The following is a 6,403-nucleotide window of genomic DNA, read 5'->3' as shown; positions in this document are numbered from 1 at the left end:
GTCCAACATGTATGCGAGTCAATGGGCGCACTAAACCCACGGGCGCAATGAAAGTGATTGGGCCGATCCCTCGGCGAGCGGGCGGCCGCGCGCACCCGGACGGAGTGACTGACTTTCCTCCCCGGGACGGCGCGGAGTCCCGCTTCCGCTCCGCCACGCCGGGGTCCCTTCCTTCGGGCGGGGGCCTTTCGGGGGGCGCAGGCCGGGACTCGCCATGACGAACGGGCGCCGCCGCCCTCCCCGGGCGGGTTTCCGGCGTCCGGATGTGTCGGCGGGTACCCAGAGCATAAATGTTGGGACCCGAAAGATAGTGAACTATGCTTGGCCAGGATGAAGCCAGGGGAAACCCTGGTGGAGGTCCGAAGCGTTTCTGACGTGCAAATCGATCGCCAGAGCTGAGTATAGGGGCGAAAGACCAATCGAACTATCTAGTAGCTGGTTCCCTCCGAAGTTTCCCTCAGGATAGCTGGCGCTCATGTCGAACGAGTTCCATCCGGTAAAGCGAATGACTAGGGGTGTTGGGGACGAAATGTCCTCAGCCCATTCTCAAACTTTAAATGGGTGAGGTGCCGGGCTTGCTTCGCTGAAGCCCCGGACGAGAATCGGAGTGCCTAGTGGGCCAATTTTGGTAAGCAGAACTGGCGCTGTGGGATGAACCAAACGTGGAGTTAAGGGGCCTAAATGGATGCTAATTCCGATCCCATGGAAGGGAGTTGCTTGCTATAGACAGCAGGACGGTGGCCATGGAAGTTGGAATCCGCTAAGGAGTGTGTAACAACTCACCTGCCGAAGCAAGTAACCCCGAAAATGGCATGGCGCTCAAGCATCCTCCCGATACTCTACCGCCGGGCGCACTATTGGCTGCGACGAGGAGGTCTCGAGGCCCCGGCGAGTAGGAGGGCGCGGTGGTGAGCGTAGAAGGATACGGCGTGAGCCGGTCTGGAGCCGCCACCGGTGCGGATCTTGGTGGTAGTAGCAAATGCTCGAGCAAGCCGGACCCTCGTTGACCGAAGCGGAGGAGGGTTCCCCGCCAACATCGCTTGGTCGTGGTTAAGTCGGCCCTTAGTCCGAGGATAGCTTCCCTCCCATCCCCTGGAAAATGCCACAAGAAAGCAGTGGTGGAGCGCGGCGGCGGCGGCAGGAGGCGGCGGCTGTTGTTGTTGGTCGTCGTCGCCGCCGCCGCCGAGGCCTCCTCCTGTTTTTGCGCGGGGGTAGAGTCGGCACGAGCCGGTGGAGCGAGCCATGACCGGCTGTTTTTGCCTGTTGGGTCTGGCGAGCTCTCTCTCGGTTTGTCGGCGCCGGTCGAGCTCCCGAGTCTTAGTCTGAAAGCGGCGGGGTACGGCGCCACGGCCTTTGGCGGCCGTGGTTCCGCTCCTGTCTTCCTCCCCTGTCATGGCGGATGCAGTAATGCAGCCTACGCTGCCGCTGACTCTGACGAGGGGGCTCGCCTGTGGGCGGGGCGGCACCACGTCCCCCCGCCGCCGGCGTCTTGGCGAGCTCTTGTGCCTCCTGAAGGGCGGGCATCCCTCCCGCCCTCTCGAGCGAGCGAGCGAGCCACGACTCCCCCCATCATCGGTTTGCCGTGACGCAATGACAGGACTAGCAAAAGACGAGGAGGGGCCTGGTCGAAGGTCCTCTCCTCCTCTATCCCTCTCTCTGTTGGAAGGCTAAGAGAGAACGGAAAAATCAGTCCGGCAGATTGCGGGCTAAAGGGAATACGGTCAAAATCCCGTGACCTGCCCCGTGGGAAGACAGAACCCGCGCGCGGGTCAGTGCGGGTGGTTGCCGCCGACGGCCGGAACGTCCTCCGACGGTACCCGCGTCGGACGAGTCTCGTACTCTGCCTGGCGCGGGGTGCCGGAGGGCGGGATGGTGTCGGTTTGAACCTCCTCCCCTCTGTTGGCAGAGGGCGCCTATCGATATGATAAAGGGTTCTCCTCCCTCCCTTCTTCAATCTCTCGCGGGGGGGGCGAGCCGGTCCCGGCTCCGGGGTTCTCTTATGTCCCCCGTGCGCCAGCGGCCGCCTAGAGTCGAACACGCCTGCTTGTCGATCCTTTGACCAAAGCCTGATTTTTTTCTTGAAAGAGTGGACGACGGACGGCGGCGGAGACGACGGATGGCGGCGGCTGCTGGCCCCCCCTCCCCCTTTTCTCTTCCGTGCAGCACGCCTGCGTGCAGCCTTCCTGAAGTAATCGCATCGATGGGGTCTCGTTTACCCCGAGCAGCGCCCCAAAAGTGGCGAGGGTGATGATGATGATGATGATGATGATGGTAGAAACGGTGGTTCTGGAGGTAGGGCAGTGCTCCCGGCAACGGGCAGACTCGTTCGCCGACGCCGGCGGTAGCCCGGGCAAGAGCTTTCTTCTCTTTTTTAGGCTGCCGGAGGCCCCCTAGTTCGTTCACATTGAGTGGGGGTCGTTGGCCGTAACAGCCATACGTGAGATTGTATAGAGTGTGGAAGCAATTCTCGCTGTTGCGATCGCCACCGGTTCGCCGTAGAGCACCGCGCAAATAAGCGCTTGGTGTCCCGTGCGCTACCGCCGGCCCTTGAAAAGGTGAATAGGGTTTACCTCTCCGGAACCAACCAACCAAACCGAACCCGAAAGTGAAGAGCTAGAAGGTCTTAATGATTCGTCATCGGAACCCCCGCCACTGCGAGAGAGAGAAAGAGATTGAATGGGCGCGATTTGCTCTCGTTTGCTCGAAGAAAAAGGAAGGGCTTGCAGGAAGAGAGAGAGACAGATGGAGTGGCTCGTGCGAAAGATAGAAGGCCGCACGCAGCCGAGTGAGTCAGTCAGTCTGTCCGGAAAAAGGAGGGAGAACAACGAACCGTTCGGCGCCCTCGGGGAGCGAGAAGGCCCACCGGGCGCGCCGCGTGTCGGGGGGGCAGTCCGTACCTGACTCCGCAGCAGGTCTCCAAGGTGTCCAGCCTCTGGTCGATAGATCAATGTAGGTAAGGGAAGTCGGCAAGTTAGATCCGTAACTTCGGGAAAAGGATTGGCTCTGAGGGTCGAGCCATGCCGGGCCCACAGCCGGAAGCGGTCCCTTCCCAAGGCGGGGGCTGGCGGCGCCTCTGCGGCGGGCCGGGGCACTGCGCGCGGCGAGGAGGGGGAGCGGAGGGCGGCGGCCCGCTTGTCCGGGGGAGAAGGACTGGGCGAGGGGCGGCTCGTCCGCTCCGAGCTCGGACCCGACCCCTCGGGGCGGCCGCGTCTTGCCCGACACCCCCGCCGTTCGAGCCGCGCGCGGAGCGCCCCGCGTCCCATCACATGTCGCGGGCCCTCCTTTAACCCCCCGCCGTCGCGGGTCGGGGCCAAGGCGGAAGGCGCCTCTCGGGCAAAGGCCGGTGGATTCTCTCCCGTTTCCCCGCCGCGGCTGGCAACAGACGGCCGTCTCAGAACTGGCACGGACCAGGGGAATCCGACTGTTTAATTAAAACAAAGCAATGCGATGGTCGGTGATCGATGCTGACGCATTGTGATTTCTGCCCAGTGCTCTGAATGTCAAAGTGAAGAGATTCAACCAAGCGCGGGTAAACGGCGGGAGTAACTATGACTCTCTTAAGGTAGCCAAATGCCTCGTCATCTAATTAGTGACGCGCATGAATGGATTAACGAGATTCCCACTGTCCCTACCTACTATCTAGCGAACCCACAGGCAGGGGAACGGGCCTGCAGTTAACGGCGGGGAAAGAAGACCCTGTTGAGCTCCTCCGATTTTTCTGCCGAGGGCTTAGTAGCCTTGCCGCCCCTTTCCCTTTCCCTTTCCCTCCCCTCTTTTCCTGGAGGCGAGAGTAGAGCGGATTTCTACTGGGACTTGTGCTTTTTTTTTTTCTTCTTCTTCTTCTTCTTCTTTCTTCTTGATGGATTGACTGACTGGAATTACGAGTGAGGGTCAGAAACATCTGTCTTTGGCGCTCGGCCGGCCGGCCGGCGGTAGGAGAGAGAATGAAGAGAAACCAGTAGATGGCGGAGCTATAGATTATATCATGTCATACCATACCATGTTATCTTATATGATGTATATGTATACACACATTACATTACATTACATTACATTACCTTTTACTTTACTTTTCCTTTTCCTTTACTTTACCTACCTACTTTTACTTACTTACTTACTTACTTACTGACTGACTCTACTTTACTTCACTTCTCCTGCCTGGAATGGCGGGGGGTTGGGGATGGGGGGGGGGGGATTCAAGCCCTTACTCTGGGCGGGAAGGTGGGCGGGGGGGGGGGGTGTAGGGGCTCGAAAAAAGCCCATACTCGGGAAGGTGGGCGGAAGCCGGTCCTCCGGCTGGCGGTTCGGCACGGCGAGGGTCCTTGAGTGGCCCTTCACTTTTGGGTCCAGGTGGGCGGGGTCTTGGGACCGAGCCTTTTGCACGGGTCCGGGGGGGTTCGGTTTTTTCGACGGTGTTGTTGTGGTCCTCGGGCCCTAACCAGCCCGGGTCCGTCCGTAAATAATGTAGGGGCTGGGTTGGCCCGCCGGCCTGCAGGGATCGGGTGGTTCTGCTCCTGTTCGAGCCGCCACTCCGGGCTCGGGGCTCCTGAGGCTTGCGGGCGTCCCTGGCTGGCCTCGGCCCGGGGCGCGCGGCGGGCACGGGTGGCGGGCGCCTCCGAGCCGGGTGCGCGGGCGGTGCGCCTGTCGCTGGAGTCCCCCGAGGGCGCGGCGGGCGCCTCCCTACTGCAGGGATCGGGTGGTTTTGGCCTCCGGTGTCGAGCCGCCACATCCGGCTCGGGCCTCTGGAAGGCTTGCGGGGACGTCCTGGCTGGCCTCGGCCCGGGGCGCGTCGGCGGGCGGCCGCGGGGTTTGGCGGGCGCCTCCGAGCTCCAGGGCGGGGGCGGGGAGCCTCCCTCCTGCAGGCGGGGATCGGAGTGGTTTGCCTCCTGTCGAAAGCCGCCCTCCGGGCTAGGGCCTCCTGGAATACTTGCGGGCCGTCATTGGCTGGCCTCGGCCCGGGTGGCGCGCGGACGGGCGGCGGCGGGCGGGCTGCGGGTGGCGGGCGCCTCCCTCCTGAGGGATCGGGTGGTTATGCCTCCTGTCGAGCCGCCATCCGGCTCCGGGCCACTGAGGCTTGCCGGGCGGCCTGGGCCTGAGGGCCCGTGGTCTGGGCGGGCGCACGGGGTGGCGGGCGCCTCCGAGCCGGGGCGGCGGTAGTGTGCCTGTCCGCCTTCTTCGGGGGGCGCCTCCTTCCTAGGGTGGATTCCGCGATTTGCGGTTTGATCCTCTTCATCTTCCTACTCCTCTCGAGCCCCGCTTCGGGTCTCGGGCCTCCTGTGGCGGCCGCTCGAGCCCGCCTGCCGAAGTCCTCGGCGGGCCCCTCCCTCCTCGGGGGAGGAGGACTGGTTTGTTCCTCCTCCTCTCGAGCCTCCGCTTCGGCTTGGGCATCCTGTGGCAGGCGCGGAGGCGCCTGCCGCCTTCTCGAGGGGGGCGCCTCCCTCCTTTTGGGGGATTGGTTTGTTCCTCCTCCTCTCGGGCCTCCGCCCGGTGCATTCCCCATTGGCAGGCGGCGCCGGCCTTGGCAGCGCGAGCCCTCGGCACGGGTCGCGGGGGAGGGCGCCTTCGGGCGGACGGAGTGCGGCCGGTCATTTCCTGTTCCATGGTGGGCGGTGGGCCTTCCCTTGGACGCGGAGCTCCCGCGCGGGGGTGCGGGGGTTCGGCTTGGGCGGGCGGTTAGTTTCGGTCCACGGGCCCTAACAGCCGTCCGGATATATGTATGGGGAGGGCTCCGCCTGGACCGCTCCTTGGGGCGGGGGGGGCGTGAGTTTATGCCTCCTCCGAATTAAAATCCACTCTCGGCTACCTTATAAGGGCCTCCCCCCCCCCCAACATATGAGGCTTTACCGGGCGCGCCTGGCCTGGGCCCTTGGCCGGGCGGGCCTCCGTAGATTTTTATAACGAAACCATACACACAAAACAACAAAGACCAAAGACCACAAACAACAAACAAACAAACCACCACCATACACCCACGGTGGCGGGCGCGCTCCGAGCCGGGGGCGGCGAAGTGCGCTGTCGCCTTCTCGGGGCCCCGGCGCCCCTCCTTCCCCCCCCCCCCCGGCGCCCACCCCCCCCACCCCCCCCCCCCCCCCCCCTTGGTGAACTCCTTGGCTTGTGTTATTTTCCTCCTCCTCCCGGGCCGCCGGTCCGGCTGTGGCACGGCGTGGCATGGCATGGGGTCGCGGGCGGGCGGGCGAGAACCTCCTTCGTTTAGTGCATTGGCTTGTGTTTTCCCTCCTCTCGGGCCGCCGGTCCGGCTGTGGCATCCAGTGCATTCCCCCATTCCAGGTGGCGCGGGCCTTGGGCGCGGGCCTTAGGCGCGAGCCCTCGGCGCGGGTCGCGGGGAGGGCGCCTTGGCGCTTAGTTTAGTTAGGTTAGGGTTTTTTAAGGGTTAGGTTAGGTT

At 63.5% G+C, this 6,403-nt stretch overlaps 1 pseudogene; it reads left to right on the top strand.

The window, feature by feature from the left end:
- Positions 1-4,150, top strand: LOC147466495 (large subunit ribosomal RNA; annotated as a pseudogene; the record flags this gene model as incomplete).
- Positions 4,151-6,403: the final 2,253 nt, after the last annotated feature.

Source organism: Penaeus japonicus, unplaced genomic scaffold (genome assembly GCF_977035675.1).
Source record: "Penaeus japonicus unplaced genomic scaffold, GWHDUDI00000001_assembly GWHDUDI00000431, whole genome shotgun sequence".
Lineage (NCBI taxonomy): Eukaryota > Metazoa > Arthropoda > Malacostraca > Decapoda > Penaeidae > Penaeus > Penaeus japonicus.
The sequence above is the reverse complement of the archived record's forward strand: the minus strand, read 5'-3'. Positions and strand labels throughout refer to the sequence as shown.